Source organism: Notechis scutatus, chromosome 3 (assembly GCF_049901735.1).
Source record: "Notechis scutatus isolate UNSWTSFEM ecotype Mainland chromosome 3, rNotScu1.2, whole genome shotgun sequence".
Taxonomy (NCBI): domain Eukaryota; kingdom Metazoa; phylum Chordata; class Lepidosauria; order Squamata; family Elapidae; genus Notechis; species Notechis scutatus.
In genome coordinates this window covers 150361044-150380247 of record NC_142011.1, presented here as the reverse complement: position 1 = coordinate 150380247, position 19204 = coordinate 150361044, and the positions used below count along the sequence as shown (strand labels likewise).

Below are 19204 nucleotides of genomic sequence, written 5' to 3'. Positions count from 1 at the left end.
AGAATTGGCACACGTCTGTCCCTAATTATAATCTTCATGTACCATACTCATGATTTTTCACAATCCAACCCACCATGAAAACCTCACATAAAACATCTATGATGTAACTCATGAGAAGAGAACTCAAGCAAGAGAATATACAGCCTAAAATGGCATACTTGTGATGCTATAGTAGTGAAATTTAGAGTAAGTAAATCTAGTTATAGTTAGCATCTTAAACTGAGTCATTGCAATTCATACCCATCCTTTTCAATAGAGTAAGCAATTTTTCTTCTTCTATGGTTTCCATTCCATTATGGTTGATCTAGTGAAGTCTCCATCGAATTGATGGGAGGAAATAAAAGCAAGCTATTGGAGCAGAGGCAAAAACCAGAAGTATGCTGGGTTACATAATAATTTGATCCCATCTGATTTTCTTCCCATCCCCACAAACATGTTTTCTTTTCAGCGAAAATTTCCAGTTACAGAACCATTGCAAATTCCTTGTGAATTTCAAGATTAAATTAACCTTTACACAAGGCCTTTTCATTTCATAGCTACCCAAAATTTTAAATGCTTATTCATATTAATAAAGTACACTACTAAAATTCTAATTAAACAGACAGATATTGATCTTGATTCAGCCTAAATCATCATCAAGTTGCTTAATTCTGGCATTTTCCCTTTGTTTCCTGATAGCTCAAGAAGAAACATACAACAATGTTCTTGAAAACTAGATATAACTCTGAATAAACAGAACTATCAAAATCAGTTGCAGTTAAGCACAATTATATACCTTAGGTTCCATTTGAACTTAAAGTAGCATTAAATCTGAACTTTATATATATGCATGCAATCATAAACACCTTTAAGAAGCATTAAATAAGTAATTCAGCTCTTACCAGATCAGCATCTAATATATTAATTTGTATAATATTGACATTTTACTTATGTAGCACAATTTTGGCCAGGTATATTTTTTATTTTTTAAAAAAACCATTATTATTATTATTATTATTATTATTATTATTATTATTATTATTATTATTATTATTATTATTATAGGGGGCAAACATACCTGATATTCCTTCCTCCTCCTTTTTTCCCACAACAGCCCAGAGAGTTACATTGGCTTTCATGCTCATAGTCTCCTGATTTCTAAACTGGCGCCTTACTCACTAGACAAACAGGATGACTCAGCACAATCATGCTTGCACCATCATAATTTTTTGTCACGTTTGTGACAGTGGTGACTTTACCTTCTTCGTTAAATTAACAAGGGATAAACCCTGCTATGATTAACATTTCCTTAACCAAGACTCCCGAAACTAGAATTATGGGCTTCCGCTAGCAAACACTCTATGTGGGCTGGGCTGGGGTGGAGAGTGGCTGAGAAGAAAAACATCAAGATAAGAGAGCTAGATTTTTAATAATAAACCGTTCAGACTTTAACTTCACTGAGAGTTATTGTTTTTCTCTAAAAGCTAGAATTTTCCAGAGGGGAAATGAAGACTTTACTTTCTGTGCTATTTATATTCATATGGTTTTAGAACATCTGGTTTCATTACTAATTAACATTTTATAGTTCTGCAACACTTGCCATCATGTACATTTTTTAATAGATGGATTGGTTCTAATCAAATCACAAAATAAATCACAACATATTATTATTATTATTTGGGTAACTGCAGGACAAGCATCTGACTTTGAAAAGACATATAATTTTTCAAACTCCCTAAGGCAATCTCTCTACCTATTTCATAAAAAGCTAGAGAAAAATAGACTGAATAATCTCATTTCTTCATAAGAGAAGTCGGGAAATATGCAACCTTTAGATGACACTGGCTAGGAATGAAGAATAACGGAACTAAAAAGTCAGCATTTGGAAAGATCTGGCTGAGTGGTATCTTTCATATATGTCAAAGTTTCAAACTATTTCCAACTCCATATCGAATAAGATTTGATGAAGTCCTCTTATAATATCAGATGTATTCAGCATGAAAATTTATGGATTATGATATAAATATCTTCAAAATGTGCCTTCAAGACCACTATATTCCTTTCCATAGAGCCAGCAAATTTTGTTTTAATTGACCAAATTTCTGGCTATTCGGCGACCAGCAGTTCTATCGATACTTTTGAGGCTTGCAAATTTATTTCTCAAATACTCAGGATGAGGAAAAGAGAGAAAATTGAGACAGCCAATGACCTCAAAGCACCATTAGAATACTAATTCTAAACAATTCAGTTCTGATTGTCAACTTCTGAAAATAATTTGGTATAATCAGTTATTCTTGTGCTTGATGCTGATAGTTTCATCCATATTAGATAAAAGTAGATTGAACATTCCTGCTGAGATAATTTTTTCTGGCAATCAAAGTCAAGAGGGGAAGTTAAATTTCTTTAAAAACTGCATGATTTACTCAGTGATTCACTGATCAGAAACAACTCATTTAACAATAGCCTTGCCTAGCAACAAATTGTGGTTATACATTGAGGACTATCTGTACTGAGAGGCGTTCTACTTCAGTTGCTCTCTCCTTGTGTTCAAATTCTTTCTCTGATCAGGCCTTCTAGTCCTGCAACCCTATTCTGCTAGTTTGGTGCTGAAAAATGCATTTTCTGCTTGCAATATTACGTTCTAGCAGGTGGGCTTAATCAGAAACTTTCTCAGAAACACTGACAATTGCTGTGATCTCTTTCCCCTCATATCCCAGCCAAGGTCACACCCAATGCAAGTCAAGAAGCGATCACATTAAATAAAACTTGCTAAAACATTCCTTTAAGCAATCCTGCTGCAAGCCTGCTACACATGCTCTTCAAACATTCTGTTCGCATGAATAATTAAGGGATCACATTTTGCAGAGCGGACAGGCACATCTTACAACTTTACATGGAAGTTTTATTTTGACATGCTACAGGGAATAAACAGTCCTGTTGTTTTTTTTAAAGGCACAATATTTCAGTGCCACACTCCATTTTCAGTACAATTCAGTCCCAATTCTAGCCAAGAGTTTCATATGCAGTGTATGAAGTCTTACAGTCTATTATTGAATGGAAATCTGAGTTTAACAAAATAACAGAGTTGGAAAGGATCTTGGAGGTCTTTTAGTCCAACCCACAGCTATACCATTTAGAGACAAATAGTTGTCCAATCTCTTCTTAAAAACTTCCAGTCTTGGAGCGTTTACAATTTCTGGAGAGAAGTTGTTCTACTGATTAATTGTTCAAACTGTCAGGAAATTTCTCCTTAATTCTAGGCTGATTCTCTCCTTGATTAGTTTCTACCCATTGCTTCTTGTCCTGCCTTCAGATGCTTCGGAAAGTAGATTGACTCCCCTCTTCTTTGTGGGAGCCTCTCAAATATTGGAACACTGCTAACATGTCACCCCAAGACCTTCTTTTCATTAAACTAGACCAAACATGGCAAGTTTAAGACTTGGCAAGTTTGAGACTTGTGGACTCAGAATTCCTGAGCTAACATGACTGGAGGAGGAATTCTGGAAGTTAAAGTCCATAAGTCTTAAAGTTGTCAAGTTTGAAGACCCCTGAACTAGACATACACAATTCCTGCAACTGTTCTCCGTATGTTTTAACCTCCAATCCCCTAATCATTTTTGTTGCTCTTCTCAGAGACGAGAAGAGAGAAGAATACTTTATTGGCCAAGTGTGATTGGACACACAAGGAATTTGTCTTGGTGTAAATACTCTCAGTATACATAAAAGAAAAGATACATTCGTTAAGAATCAAGAATCATAACGTACAACACTTAATGATATTCATAGGGTACAATCAGCAATCAAATCATACTAGGAAACAGTCAATATAAATCGTAAGGATACAAGCGACAAAGTTACAGTCCTACAATCACAAGTGGGAGGGGATGGGTGATAAGGAGTGATGAGAAGATTAACAGTAATAGTAGTGCAGACTTTGTAATAGTTGAACAGTGTTGAGTGAATTATTTGTTTAGCAGAGCGATGGCTTTCTGGAAAAAACTGTTCTTGTGTCTAGCATTCTCAGCATTCTTTGTAAAGTCTCAACATCTTTGTATGTTGTGGAGACCAAAATGGATACAATATTCCAAGTCTGGCCTTACCAAGGCACTATAATGATATTAACATTTCACATGATCTTTATTCTACCCCTCTGTTAATTCAGCTTAAGCCCCTGTTTTGTACCTAAAAGGTGAATATTATTCCAAAAGGCCAATATGGTCAAAGAGAAAGGCAAATCATGTTCATGAACTGGGTATCATGAAATATGGGCAAAATTAGCCTGCTTGAGCCTCTAAAGGCTCATGCATAGGCTACCAACTAACTTCTGATTATTTGGGATGGCAATTCTCATAATTCCTAGCCACAGCTTTCTGAAGGTTATAGAGTTATAATCCCAAAACCTGGCAAGCATTCATTGGCACATATCATATTTGATGAAGAAGTATGAAAAAAATTAAAACACGATATTTATCCCTTTCACCTTGAAGTAATAAAGGGCAAACAGTATTATGCTCTGCTCTTCCAGTTGCCATTAAATGATCAGGTACAGGATGAGGATGGAAGTTTTTAGGATTGTGGAAGAAAAGGATGCCCTTTTGTGCTTCGACTCTTGCAGAAACCTTCACACCTACAGCAATTCAAGAAAGATTTCAGATGAGGGAAAAGATGTTGGCGAAATAGAGCCAGATGGAGATTATTAACATAGTTGCTTGGTATTCTAAAAGAGCCCTGAGACTGAAGCTGAACCAAACATGAAGCCAACACAATAATGAACAGAACATTTGTGATTGTTGGTTAATCTTATTTGCAATGGTTGGTTGGCTCATTTCATAATATTTCATACAGCACGACTGCAGATCACATTGGCAAAAACATAAAAATGATAGCTTTTGAGGTTGCAAATACAAAAGGAAGCAGCAAGTAAAATGGAAATAATTGGCCCAATTTTTTTTTTGACAAAAGACCATTAAACTTAAAAGCACACAGAATCTGGACTTCAATGATAATTTAAAAATGCAGCAATCACATGAACCTCACTGAAGGATTAATCACTCAATCTGTCTAATAGGTAGCTTTTTCTGCTTGTTTGATGACAACAATAATTTATTGTTGCCACATTGTAATTTTTGTACATTATTTACAATGAGTTGTATACTTTAAAAAAAATGCAACTGAAAATGGCCAACAAAGAAATTTCAAATAAGTCAACATGTTTTCAACCTTGTTCTTTATTTAGCTGTCCAAACTGTTGTTTGAAAGGCAACACATTCCAGATAGCAAAGATATTTCAAGTATGGAAATGGCTACATACACTAGTGTTGGCATCGGGCAAAGAAAGAACATGTAAAATAGAATATTTTTTCCTGTTTACAGAATAGATCAGCACATGTAATCTGATGTCCTACAATCATTTATTGGAAATCAGTCCACTCTACAGAGTGGTCCTCATTTTAATAAATATACCATTTGAGTACAATCTTGTCCAGAGGCCTGTCCCTTTGATACAATTATATTTATTGTTCTTGATTGATAAACCTGTCTGTAAAACATGGATTTAGTGATCGAAGTTCAAATAATACATAAAACTAACAAAATCTTCAGAAGCTTATCTAATTCATGAATGAATTTTAGAAACAGTCTCTGTCACAAATCACTGCAGGTCCACATTTTTAGTTGCAGGATAATTAAAAAGTTTATTCTGTAAAAGTTCTAAGCGAAAATAGTTAAAGTTAAAATCCAATAAATAGTTAAAATCCAGTCTGCCCATTTATGAACTATATTACATTAAACAAGTATTTCTATTCACTGAAAGATATCTATGTCTCACTAGCTAACATGGAGACTGAAATATCATTGATTAGAAATAATAACTAATAGCCAAGCACAGAGAAATACCATGATTGACAGCTGAATAAAAATTTTATTAAATTAGTTGGAGGCAACTGCAATAAAATCACGCCAGGAAGGAATAAACAACTTGCAACCAACATCCTGGTTTTTCAACTGACTCAAAGGTAAATACCAGCCTTAAAACCACCAAGATTATTATCTAACATCGTATGGTCAGATTCCATTTGCCAGCTACTTAAGCAAAATATAAGGCAACAATAGAAGCATCAGAGTATGTGGGTGTGTGAAAGAACTCCAGACGGTGGCCCTGTGATAAAAGTCCTTCTTAAAATTCATTGTGTGTGCAATGACTTTTAAAAAAGGATGGGGACTTTCACTGCAGAACTGGTATCTTGTCCTTTTTTTGAAGCACCCCGCAGATACCCTTGTTGTTGCCTTCTATGTTGTTTTAACAAGTAGTTAGCACAGCAGGTATTTTTAGATAAAAGATTGCAAAGAAGAGACAAGCCTCCTCCATTCACTGTTGACTTTGGGACCAGAACGGTAGCCCAAGCCATGGTCATAATCTGATTCCCAATCCCCAGCTATACAAAGCATGTAAGAAGTGATATTAAGAGACCAATTGGCAGGGAATCAAACTTTTTTTATAGTTATATCAGAGTGGACTTCAGCAGCTTTTTTCTCCTGGTAATTGTTGTAGTCCACCCTCTCAATCATGTAACTGTGGTTCTAGGGTGTTGTTCTCGTGCATTCCAAAAGATGTTGTCATTTTCTTGTCTGCAGCTGATTGACAGCTGGATAATAGCTTAATATAGCCTGTGCATCTGGGACCTTTTGGTTATGCTGTATTGCAACTCCCAATATTTCCAAGCCACACTACCCATTGTAAATCTCAAATCTCGGGCTGGGAAGGCTATATTATCCTGACAAACTACAATCACACTGACAGCCTCTCTTTTTCCTTCTGCCATTCTCTTCTGTAATTCTTTCAAGTTCTTAACACAAGGCACAGCCCCACCACTTTTGCCTGCAGTTGCACAAAGACATTTGATTATGTCTTAGCTTTCTTTTGAAAAATACAGCAAACCTTGCAAAGAGAGTAGATGTTTGGAAGGTAATCTTTAACTATAAGGTGTAGCTCAGTAGGTTTTCTGAGAAGAGATTGTACTCGCTGATATAACATTTATTCACATAATCATGAATATACAGTTCATAAGGAGAATAACATGTCCCTTTCATGTGCACAGAGCATCATGTTGTGATGCATGCTATTTGGTCTGTGCTCCTTACTTGTCTCCTCAGTGAGAATGGGTGGATAAATCATGAAAAAAACATTATTGAGTTGATTAGTACAATATGCAGACTGGTAACTGCTTTATTTCCTAAAACAAGTTAAGAGTTGGAAAAGAGTAGCAAGGCAAAAGCAAGCCATAACTCCCAATTCTAGCCATAATTCTTGGTTTGTTTATGTAGCCACTTCTACGGGATCAAGAAATAAAGCATCATTGATTAAGCTTAGCAGGACATATCAAAGTGACTAGTGATTTTGTTTGAGTCCTGCAATGCTAAGAAGAAGAAGAAAAGTAGAGTGATATTCAGACATCAGAAGAAAATATATTTATGTTGTTGTATTACTCAAGTAATCTGCTCAAGCAAGCTTCTGAAATAATATTCTGTATTAAGGAATTATGGCCAGGAATAGATCTACAAGCCACTTTGTGTGCCAGATCTATAGTAATAATGCTCATTTTTTATTAATGATCTCATCCCCATTCTTCCAAGTAGTATTCAAATGCTTCTAATGATGATTGTTAAGTCAGCTCTTTAAAATGGAATGATGGGAGTTCTGACAGCCCATCGTTTACCATTTTGAAACAATTTTAAAATGGCCATTTTTAAAGTTGAACAACAGAATTAATGGTCAAGGATAGCTTGCAAAGAGAGTAGAATTAGCCCATTATTTTTAAAGAATCACAATATTTCTCCACAGCTATCTGCCAGATACTATATAAGCTAGTAATGCATATTTCTCTGCCACAAAAGTTATGTGCGGAAAGTATTTACAACACTTTTCTAGCTTATTTCAGATGACTACTTTAGGACACTTTTATCATTATTAGCTAGGCCTTACAAAATTTTAAAATTGGAAGCAATAAAGATAAGTTAGCTTTCAGATATGCCAGCAAAGTAATTAAATCAGAAGCCTTCACAATGTTAGCTACTGTTTTGGGTTTGTTTTTTTTTTGAGCAGAAAAACAAGCATGTAGTCTGGCCACGCGGACTTTGGTCAGAGGTGAGGCTGTGCTGAAAGCTATCTTTTGAATTCTCAGTTAATTCCCTTTGAAAACTAGACTTCAGCAAGAGGACTTGAATTGCTTCAATTAAAAAAAAAAATCACATCCCAAAGGCAATGTGATTCTTTCAGCTGAAGCAGAGAAGAGGTGTAATTTGCTCTGATGAAGGAATACATGTTGCCTCCAAACATGAACCTTGCGTGTCATTTATAAAAGTTTGAAGAGACTTCTGAATGGGTGTTGTGCTTCAGTGCAACCTGCTTTGGGTTCTGTTAGGAGCCATGCTGGAGATGGCAGAAGGATGTGCTTGCCAAAACAGCTCCTTGAAAGTGGAAATGATCTGTAGGACAGGGGTCTCCAAACTTGACAACTTTAAGACTTGTGAACTTCAAACTCCCAACATTCCCCAGCCAGTCATGGGGAGTTGCTCAAGTCTTAAAGTTGTGAAGTCTGGAGACCCCTGCCCTGGGAAATGAGCAGCACATCCTCTGTTGCACCTCTCAAACGAGGAGGGGAATGACATGCAGTAACCCCTTTAGCAATTGCCCCCCAAAATATCTGTGAACAAAGTGAAGGAACACAATTGTTTACTTTTAGAAGCAATATCGTGATGTTGGTCTGAAAATCAGCCCCAGAAGTTGTTCTGGTCAAGCTATCATTGAAAAACAGCACTTCTCCCAAGGTTTATACAACAGCCCTAGTGAAAATTGCTTCAGTGGTTCTACCCCACTTTCAAATGACTTTTGAATATGTTTAGAAGTCAGGTTTTGAGCTCACTACAGCTTTGAAAGTGGAAGAGAGCACTAATGTTACCTCTCTCCTCATCATTTTGCAGCAAACTTCTTGATCCAAAACATTTCACCTGAGTTTCCTGGAATTTTATTATTTTTCCTTGGAATTAAACGAAACGCAGGAAGTTCAAGAGGCTGCAGGCTCCAGGACAGATAATTGTATAATAAAACAAAACATTGTCATAAAAGGACACAAAGGTGCAACAATTTGTCACTGAGTGCTCCTCTCATGGGCATTTTATTCTCTAGGGAGAAAACGAAAGAAAAACAATTGCTTACTGTATCTAACAGACTCTAAAACCAGAAGTCATTTTTCTCATAGTTGATTATTCAATTGTGATAGCTATTTATACAACACCACCTGTCAATATGAGGCTTTGGAACCAGATATTTATAATCCAAATGTGGCAGCATAATTTGATAGGAAAATAATTGTTTGTTTCAGTCATAAATTCTTTGGTTTAGTTATTATTTGATGGTCTGAACTTTTTTCTTTATTCTACTGTATTTGGAACAGCAATTCACTTTCATTTCTCTGATGGATAGTATTTCAGATATTTTAAAATGAATTATCAGACTGAATGTAATGGTAATAAAGTAATGAATTAGAAAAGTATGTTTGGGCCAACCGTATAATTGTACAAGTGATCTTCTTTACAATGAAATCCTCTACAAGTCTACTTAGAAATAAGTATCATTGAGATCAGCCAGAGATTTAATCCTAGCTAAATAGTTATTAAACCATTGTATTCATCTGACACATATTGGAGCATAAATGATACTTTCAATGTGATTTCTATGACTGACCTTAATCAGCTCTGCAATTGCTTCTTTTCTCCAATGTATATCCAATTTTTCCATTCATCAAGACAGCAGATGTTTTAAATGTGCAAAATTACAAGATAAAACATAAAACATAAACCCGAGAGAGTATAGCCCTACAATATATAAATACATGAGATGGCTATCAATTGTTTCAGGTTACAGTTTATTTTTTGTGGGGGAAAAAATCCAACACAACATGCCTACAGAATGAGGGTTATTTTTTTTTTTTTAATGCCTGCTCCATACTTAAGGTAAACTTCACAGTAGGGCCATGAATTTTGGACTACAGAAATCCAGATAACCACAAATTGGCCACAAAAACTTTGTTTTTCCCCCCCCTGGATCTCTTGGAATCTGTCTATATTTGTCTTTATTTCGGCAGTTCAGATCTGGTAACCTTAATGGTTTTTATAAAAATCCTGATTGACGCACACCTACATAAATCAGACTGGGGGCGGGGAGAGTTTAAACAATTAAATCACTAAACCACAGAAACTATTTTTTAACTGTGGTATGAATTGGGTTTTGTTCTCCCTCCAATTGTTAATGTTTAATTGTTAATAATTAAAATTGACAGGGAAGATATCAAAGTAGTAGATAGTTTCTGCATTTTGGGATCAACCAAAATAGTAAAGGAACAATCAGACAAGAAATATTCCAAAGACTAATACTTGGTAGAGCGGCTATGAAGACATTCAAAATGATACTCAAAGGCCATCTTGTATCTATATACCCACAAAGATGTACGTAATGCAAGCAAATGGTATTTTCCCATGACAATATAGAAGTGACAAATGGACTTTGAAGAAGTAGGATAGGAAAAATATTGATACTTTTGAACTTTTGTGTTATAGAACACTACTGGTTAGTGTTATAGATTTTTTAGAACACTACTGAACACCCAAGAAAACAAATGGATCATTGAACAAATCAACCCAGAGTTGGTTAATGACTAGGCTCAAATTATTCTACTTTGTGTGAAGACCTAGCTCTTTAGAGAAGGTCCTAAAGCTGGGGAAAAGTTCCTTTCCTTTAAAGGAAAGAGAAGAGGACAACCAGCAGCAAGGTGGATGGGTTCAGTTACAGTGGTAATGAGTGCACTGTAGGAAGGCTTGAAGGAAGAGTAGAGATAGATCATAATGCAGAAAATCTATGTGTTTACTAAGTATTGACACCAACTTGATTGCTTATAATGAATGAATCAAACATTAATTTAATCTATGTTCAAATACAAGAGAAATAAAACCAATGTATATATCTTTCAAAGCAGGATAAGATCCCAACTAATTATTCAATTCGGTCTCGTTCTTTTAGGAATACCTGTGATATATTCAACATTGTTATGTGAATAGTTACTGTTTAGTTCTGCCTGAACTTCTTGCAGGTAATTTCTTTCTTAAGCTCCTTTTAGAATTTAATTTCTTCTCATTAAAGAAGGAGAATTATCTTGTTTCTGGGTAATGCAGTATATGTATGCTAAAGTAGATATTATTTCATTAAAGGTTTATGAAGTATTATGAAGTAATAACATCTTTGTGCTTTTAAAAAAGGCCAGTACATCTACTTTGCATATACTTCAACTTCACTTATTCTGACACTTTGAAAAAAAGAATTACACACTATTGCATTTTGTAGATAATGACAGCTATGTGAAACAACAGCCAGCCATACAATAAATATCCAGTAGAAGAAGAAAAACCAAACAAATGACTTAAATTACAAGTCATCATCCCTATGGGTTAGACCAGGGGTACAAATGTATATTAAAATGTCCTACATTTGTATATTAAACAGTCCCATTCAAGTCAAAAATTGATTTCCCCCACAACTGAAAAACCAGTAGGCCAGGGATGGGGAAACTTTTATGGCTCACTCAGGAATTCTGGGAGTTGAAGTCCATTAGTGATACAAGAGCCAAGTTTCCCTACCCCTGGGTTAGACCAAATCAAGAAACTGACTCCACAGGAAAACCAGAAATATACTTTATTGATATAGACTGTAATAATAGAATCTATAAGTCTACCTCTGTTCCTTCCTTACACCACTGTGGGTTAGTGGGGAACCAGTCTAAGTCCCTTTCAAATACTTTCCTACCTCCTGGGCTTAGGACATGTTCCTGTTCCTGTTGTTATCTTAATGGCTCCTGAATGGTTTTTTTCCCCCAAGCCATTTCCATGTCTCCCGACATAAGTGTGATCAATTTATATTGTTATAATATATAAATATGTTTGAACAGGACACTGGAATAAATGTAGGAGTTTTAGCTCAGTTTATTTTGTTTGCTGTGGAATTACTAGTCATGTTTCCTTGAACACAGGTAAACTGTTTTTTTTCCCAATCAGTTGGAAACTACTTCTCACATTCAAGACAATTTGAACAGAAATTCAGTTCAAGATAGGAGACCAAAGGAAGGAAGAGCTGCCTTGCACAAGAATGTAGGAGCTGGAATCATCGCTCTTAAATAGCTTTCCCCACCTGAACACCTTCTAGCTGCCAACTCCCAGAATCTGCTAGTTAGCATGATTATTGCTGTGAATTCTGGGAACTGAAATTGACACATATGAAGGATGTGTAAGTTCCCAAAAGCTGCTCTTATGTGAGATACAGTATCCTATTTACAAGACAGAGAGAGCCGATTTGGTGTAGTGGTTAAGGCATCAGGTAGAAAACAAGAGACCAAGAATTTTTGTCCTGCCTTAAGCACAAAACCATCTGGATAACTTTGTGCCAGTCACTTTTCTATCAGCCCTAGGAAGGAGGCAATGGCAAATCACTTCTGAAACCACCAGTCAAGAAAACTGTAAAAAGCAGTCAATTAAATGAAAGGGGAGAAAAAGGCATAAGACACGAATAGAACCTGTCCAATGCTAAAATATCTTGAACAGCTCATATGGATCATAAATGAAGATTTTTCACTATTCTAAAAAGCATTCCACTTTTATTTTTCCATGTGTCTGGCTGCCTTCATATAAAAAAATGTATTCTAATTCACAGAATGTATTAAGTGCTGGAACAGAAAACCTGCAGCACCAAACTCTTTTGTGGATATTATCCATTTCTCAGGTTGAAAATTAGACATTCATATCTTGATACACTGAATACAAAAACTGACGTAAACCCTAAAGTAGTCTGAATGCAGTTTTGAAAAACAAGGACCACTCTCCTTTGAAAACCAAGCGAATCACTGTCTCACTCGAATGTCATTCCTTCTCTTGCTGCCATTTTTCCCCTTCCCAAAACATCCCAATAATTTTGATTCTGATGTCAGAAGGAAAGGTTGGCATTTTGCATTATGTCCATAAGCCAGGATATCAAACTCGCGTCATCACAGCAGTGTCACATGACATATCGGGATTTCCCCCCCTCTTTGCTAAACTGGCCGTGGGCATGGCCAATGTGTGATGCATCCGGCCCATGGGCTGGGAGTTTGACAGCCTTGCCATAAGCCATAAGTTAGAGTTTAATGTTTTGTGCAAGTTGTTGTTAATGATTGGCAAATCATGATGTAATTGGATGTCTGAACCCAATCGGGATGTACAGGAGTTAAGTTGAAAAGCCTGATCATATTTGTTCATTCAGTTAGTTTTATTTCTTACACCATCAATTGGCCTTCTCTGGCAGGCTGCTGACCTTGGCTAATCCCAAGAAGTTAAACAGAATCAAAGCTAGTTAATATGCGAATAGAACTCCCAAAAGTGTAGGTGACCCTGTGACAGCAGACATCTGAGAAGAAGTCAGAAGACATTTCCATTTATTGCCAAAAGACCTAAATCAATATATTCATCCAGTGTCCAGGAATTCATTTGAAGACATTTTAGGCCACTAACTATTATGTCTTAATGGTCCCAGTAATAAAACAAGAGTTCAAACTAGAGAATAACTACATCAATTTTTTTTTAAGGAAAACATTTCCTAAGTAAGAGCCTGTTTAAAAAAAAGATGTGGTTTGTGGCCTTTTCAAAATCCTATAAAATGGTAAAACCCTTCAAGAGAAAGCACTCCAGAGACCTCTGACGGCTACAGAAATGGCCTGATCCCAAACTCTAGCAAGACGAATAAGTGGCAACTGTATGCAAGCCTACACAGAAAGCCATGATGCACAGCTTTAAAAACTATAACCAGCAGATTATAATTTGCTGGTGAACATGATCCATACTTGCAACACAGGTGTGTTTTGGAAAAGCCAATTTACTGCTAAGTTTGTACCAGCAGAAATTTCCAAACTAGTCATAAAGGTCAGTTGATGCATTGCAGGGCCTGCAAGTTAATGCACTACAGGTTTAAGATTTTTTCTCCAGGAAGATGCATCACTGCCACATTGGCTAAAAATGATAGCAGGAACGCCTGACTGCTTCCTTATTCAGAGAGGAATTAGATAAAGTTATAACTAAGTTGTTTTCTTTTGAGAACAGGAAGATATAACTCCAAAGCAAAGCAAAAAAGATCTTGTAGCAATGGTGGTAGAGAGAGGAACGGAAAAGACTTAATTCCTCTTTTCTGGTTCAATTGCATGGCACCTGTCAAAACAGTTTTTTTTTTCCTGTTTGATGAAATTTGGCTGAAGATTATTTCCAGCTTTTATTTTCACGAAATTATGATATGCCAACTTTGCAAGCAGACACACATTCTTCTAATGATGCCATTTGAGTAAGAAGAAATCTCAACAGGCTGGGCACAGAGTTTATTTTCACTCACTCATTCATTCATTCTTTCAACCCACTCAGTTATAAGACTCTCCATTTCTTGACTGCAATCAGCAGCAAAAAAAGTGGCCTCAGGGCCACTTTGTCCCTGTCCAGCTTCTGAATTTTCTTCTCTGCTGCAGAATCACTTCCTCTTCTGAACAAAATGTTGTTTACAATTACATTATTACAGCCCTTCCTGTTAGAGGAGAATGGGTGCTCTAATTCAAATTGGGCCATAGGAAAAGCCAGAGGTGGTATTCAGCCAGTTCTGACAGGTTCTGGAGAAACAGTAGCAGAAATTTTGAGTAGTTCGGAGAACCGGCAAATCCCACCTCTGGTTGGCCCCACCCCCATCTATTCTCTGCCTCCCGAGTCCCAGCTGATCGGCTGGGTTCTTCTTCTGCACAGGGGAACTGGAGCTGGAAAGCAGGTTAGTGGGATGGGGAGGGAATGGGGATTTTACAGTATCCTTCCTCTGCCATGCCCCCAAGCCACACCCCCAAGCCACACCACGCCCACCAAGCCACACCCACAGAACCTGTAGTAAAAAAATGTGAAACCACCACTGGGAAAAATGTTGCTCAGTTCCATCCACCACATCATGAACATATTTGGAAGGCCTTTCCAGCCCAAGTTCTTTACTCACACTGATAGTATGCACAAGGCGCCCTCAGGCTGAATGGCCAACCCAAACATTGGTTCTTGAATTAACACGTTTTTGGAATCTGCACAATACACCAAGCCATAAGCTAATGCAAACAGCTGGATTTTTGCAAAATGCTATACCCCCTACACACAAAATTTGATGGCAGCACCAACCAAGTTTAGGGTATGTGAATGCAGCATTAAGCCATTCACCAACCTCGTTTGGTGTTGCAAGTGAATGCAACCATAATGTTTGGTATCACTGTACTCCAACCATGGCCAAGTTATCTGACCCTAGCTGTAGAATGAGATGGAAAGGGAGGGGATGCCACAGTACCATGCCCCAAAGTATACACAGAACAGCAAAGTACCAACCTTCCTTGCACCTTAGGCCAAGAGGGAAAGAGACAATAAGCTTGCCTTCTCTGTCTATGGTTGTTTCAGTAAGGGGGAAAGCTCCATAGCGGGGGAAGCCTTCCTCCCCGTTTCCGCAAGCCAGATCACAATATTGAGATATGCGATGTCGCGCGTGGGAGATTGATTAATCCGAGACTCATCCTAGTTAATGCCAACGACGCACCAGATGTTCAGCAGCCTGTCACAACCGACCGTCTCTCTCCCCCACCCCGTTTCCCCCCCTCCCCAGCTTCGTTACCTCCCTCCTTCCCTCCGCCTCCTTCTCTAAATCCCCACCGAGGAGACAACCACCCTGGGACAAAATCCGCGAAAGGTTGTCGGAACGCACCTAAGATGTTCCCGCGTGAAAGATGGAACGCTTGGTCTCCCTCCCTTTTTTTCTTTTCGGTTGGGCCTCGCCTGGGGGGGTTAATCTTCAGCAACCACCAGCCAAAGCAGAGAAGCAGAAGGGCGGGGGTGGAGACCAAGGGGACTCGCCTCCCCGCAGCTCAGCCACACAATGAAGGAAATATCGAAGGAGGGAAAGAAAGAAGGAAGGAGGGGGAGGGAGGAGGAGAGAGAGAGAGAGAGAGAGAAAGCGGCCTTTGGGAAGTGGAAGGTCAGGCTAGCTTGGCGGGTCAGGTTTTGGAGCCTACCGGAAGAAATGGGCTTGAGGGGCGATCTCCCGCCGATCGGCTCCCCGCAACTTGCTTGCCCGGCGTTGCCGATCAATCAGTGTTGTCAGTCAGAGGAAGCCACTTCTTCCTTCACGCCTTTCGAAGCGCAACCTGCCTTGCTTCGTCAGTCCAGAAAGAGAGGGGAGAGAGAGGGAGGGAAAGAGAGAGAGAAAGAGAGGGAGGGAGGAAGAGGGAGAGAGGTGGGGGAGGGGAGAGAGAGAGAGAAGGAGTAGGAGAAAGAGAGAACGCGAGAGAGAGGAAGAGAAGGGGAGAGAAAGAACGAGAGAGAGAAAGAGAAGGAGGGTTAGAGAGAGACGGGGGGGGGCGGGAAGAGAGAGAGAGAGATGGAAAGAGAGAGGAGAAAGAGAGAGAGAGAGACCGAGGGGGAAAGCGAGAGATTTCTTCTCCTTGGCCGTGCAGGTGAGAGGAGCTTTGTGATCTAAAGGCTCCCGCGGGAGCGCGTGCTTGCAGCTGCTGGCCCGTCACAGCGACAGATGTCCTCGCTTGCCGCCACCAGCCCGCGCTTAGAGACGGCCTTTTCGTGGGGGGAGAGGGGCTGCTCCTTCCAGAACCGGGAGCTGCTCTCGGCCACGCTTCCCTCCCGAAGCACCTTCGCGCCGACCCGGGTGCGCGGAGCTCTCGGAGCACCGAGGGGGTGGGTGGGGCTCCTGCAGACGATTTCCAGCGCAAAGCAGGAAGAGCCGAGCGAAATGCTTGAATGTAAACACGGGAAGGGAGGGAGACTTTTTCTTTATGACTTTGGGGGATTAGAGGCTCGCGAGTAATCCCAGCCCTCAGGATGCGAAGTCGGCAGCTACCCCTTTAAAACAAAAAAAACGGGGCAGGGGATCCTGCGTGTTGAGACTTTGGGGCGAGTGGTGGGGCCCATTCAGTCGAGGGGCAAGGAGGGATCCTCAAGAGAGCGAGGCAGACTTCCTGGATAAAGTGAATCCCTGCTCGCGGTGACGTGAAAAGGGCTCTTTGTAAAGCACCGAGTTCAGGATTGCGTCAGTGTCTCCCTGTAAAAAGGCGGGAGACCTGAAAGACCAAATAGACATTTCTTTTATACTAAAGCGCCAGGCTTGTCAGGTCTCCAGTAAGTTCAGCACAGTTTGACGTGAACCGTTGGGCCATCTGTGCCTTAGAAGATGGCCGTTTGGGCTACCTTGGCCAGTCCAAAGGTGCCTCAACTTTATGGGCTCTCCTTCACCTGCTATAATATCTACAATGGAGAAGATACTGTGCTTCTTCCTGCTGCCTTATATCAGGGCTCTCCAACCTTGGCAATTTTAAGACTTGTGGACTTCAACTCCCAGAGTTTCTCAGCCATCCCCAATGCAAAGACATTTCTGCAACCACTTGGAAATGACACAAATGTGTCCCCACCTGCACCCGAAAATCAACCCATGGCTGAGATACCCTGGCACCACTTCAATGATGAACTATCTTCTTCCAGAGCGAATTCCAATAGGCGGTCATCATGTGGTGTGCCAATGTGCATTGAACCTTATCCAAGGATTACACCATCTACATAGCAATATCTCTGCTGCTCAGGCTTTGTTCCACCGTTTTGATCTGCAGTTGCACCACTGTATGGGGCACCCCATACAGAGGAGGAATAATTAAGGAAATCTAGCCATTGCTATGGTTAATAAGAAAATATGGAGAGAACTGGATTATGGAAATGTTACTAAACAGCCATTTCCTTGAGGAACTTTTGAGAACTGCAACACTATGGTCATTGTTTCCTTTTTCTGATATGCAGTTATTCCCTTCAATTTCCCATTCCAGTCGAAATAATTTTCTCAGCTGCCTCTTCCAGTCCATTCGCCTGTCATTTGCCACTGCAGTTCTGTACTTGTTCCAGAATCAGGCTTCATTACAACAGCTGTGGTTCCATAGGATCATTCGAGAGGAAGTAGAAACCTTTACTCTCTCTCTCTGAACTCTGGGGCAAAACCAAACTTCAGTAAGAGTTCCAATTTAGATACCTCAGCCATTCTGAATGCATAGCAGCAGAGCTACAAGCCAGGAAATTACCAACTTTTGCAGTGCAACAAAAATGAAGGCACTTCTAATATAGGAATATAGGAAAAGGGTGGGTTACAAATGAAACAAAATGTTAAAAAGTTATGATATTTATGTCATTACTTATCAAGCACATCTAAATTATATTAAAGTAACCAAAATATCTTTACAATCCCCAAGGCATGTCACAACATTTGAGCACCCCTAACATGAAAATTGAAAGTTGAAAAATATGACACACCCTAGGGTCCAGGCATAATCATGCAAAATGCCTTTTTTAATCATAAACTGTATCACATCTGTTATGGCAATACTAACATGGCTTTTAAAAGGATGGTTTGCAGCATCCAACAGCTCCCAGTTTCCCATCACTCATTCTGCCTCCTAGTGCCAAGAAACTTGCAACATTTGTACTGCTGTATAAGGTTTTGGAATTGGAAACCATAATAATTGAAGACCTCTTCCTTGGGCCATTCAAAGGTATGCAGCATTGATCTGGGTGGAGGTTGGGGGAAAAACTGACAAAACTTGCATGACCTGTCCCATTCCCCAGACACCAGCATCCATATCAGTGCTTCCATGAAAGCAATATTTAGCTATTGATGGCCAATTGAGAATTTCCCACTGTCAGTCCCCGGAGGTAGATCAGACTAAGTATCCAATGCCATGTAGGTCAGTGTAACTTTTATTGCAAAACTATAGTACTATTATATGCAGCCCAGAATCTCTTCTCATGAGATGGGCAGTTATATAATTTGGTAAATAAATAAATAGTAACAGAATCTTGCAGGTGTGCCCCCCCCTTTCCTGTTATCTTCATGAGAACTGGGGGGGGGGGAGGGAAAGGTCTTGTCTGACATGTTTACTTAGGTTACATTCCTGCCCCAGACTCAGTCCTCTTTTATCTGATCGCTGCTATGGTAGTAGCTCTTGCTTCAGTCCTTCAAGGCCATTCCCACTCCCCTCTACACTTCCTAAGCTGAACCAGGATTACAGGAGATGTGCCCATCATAGATTGGAAGGTGAGCACAATA

At 39.1% G+C, this 19204-nt stretch overlaps 1 protein-coding gene across 5 annotated transcripts in view; it reads right to left on the bottom strand.

Moving 5' to 3' along the window:
* Nucleotides 1-16835, bottom strand: part of MBP (myelin basic protein) — a 126568-nt gene extending 109733 nt beyond the window's left edge. For 3 of the 5 annotated variants that reach the window (XM_026669924.2, XM_026669925.2, XM_087961450.1), the window contains exon 1: nucleotides 16122-16835. The gene's annotated coding sequence lies outside the window, so the exon portion shown is untranslated. Of the gene's footprint in view, nucleotides 1-1057; nucleotides 1133-15444; nucleotides 15758-16121 lie in introns of those variants that run through there. The other 2 variants (XM_087961448.1, XM_087961449.1) reach the window with 2 other exon arrangements.
* Nucleotides 16836-19204: the final 2369 nt, after the last annotated feature.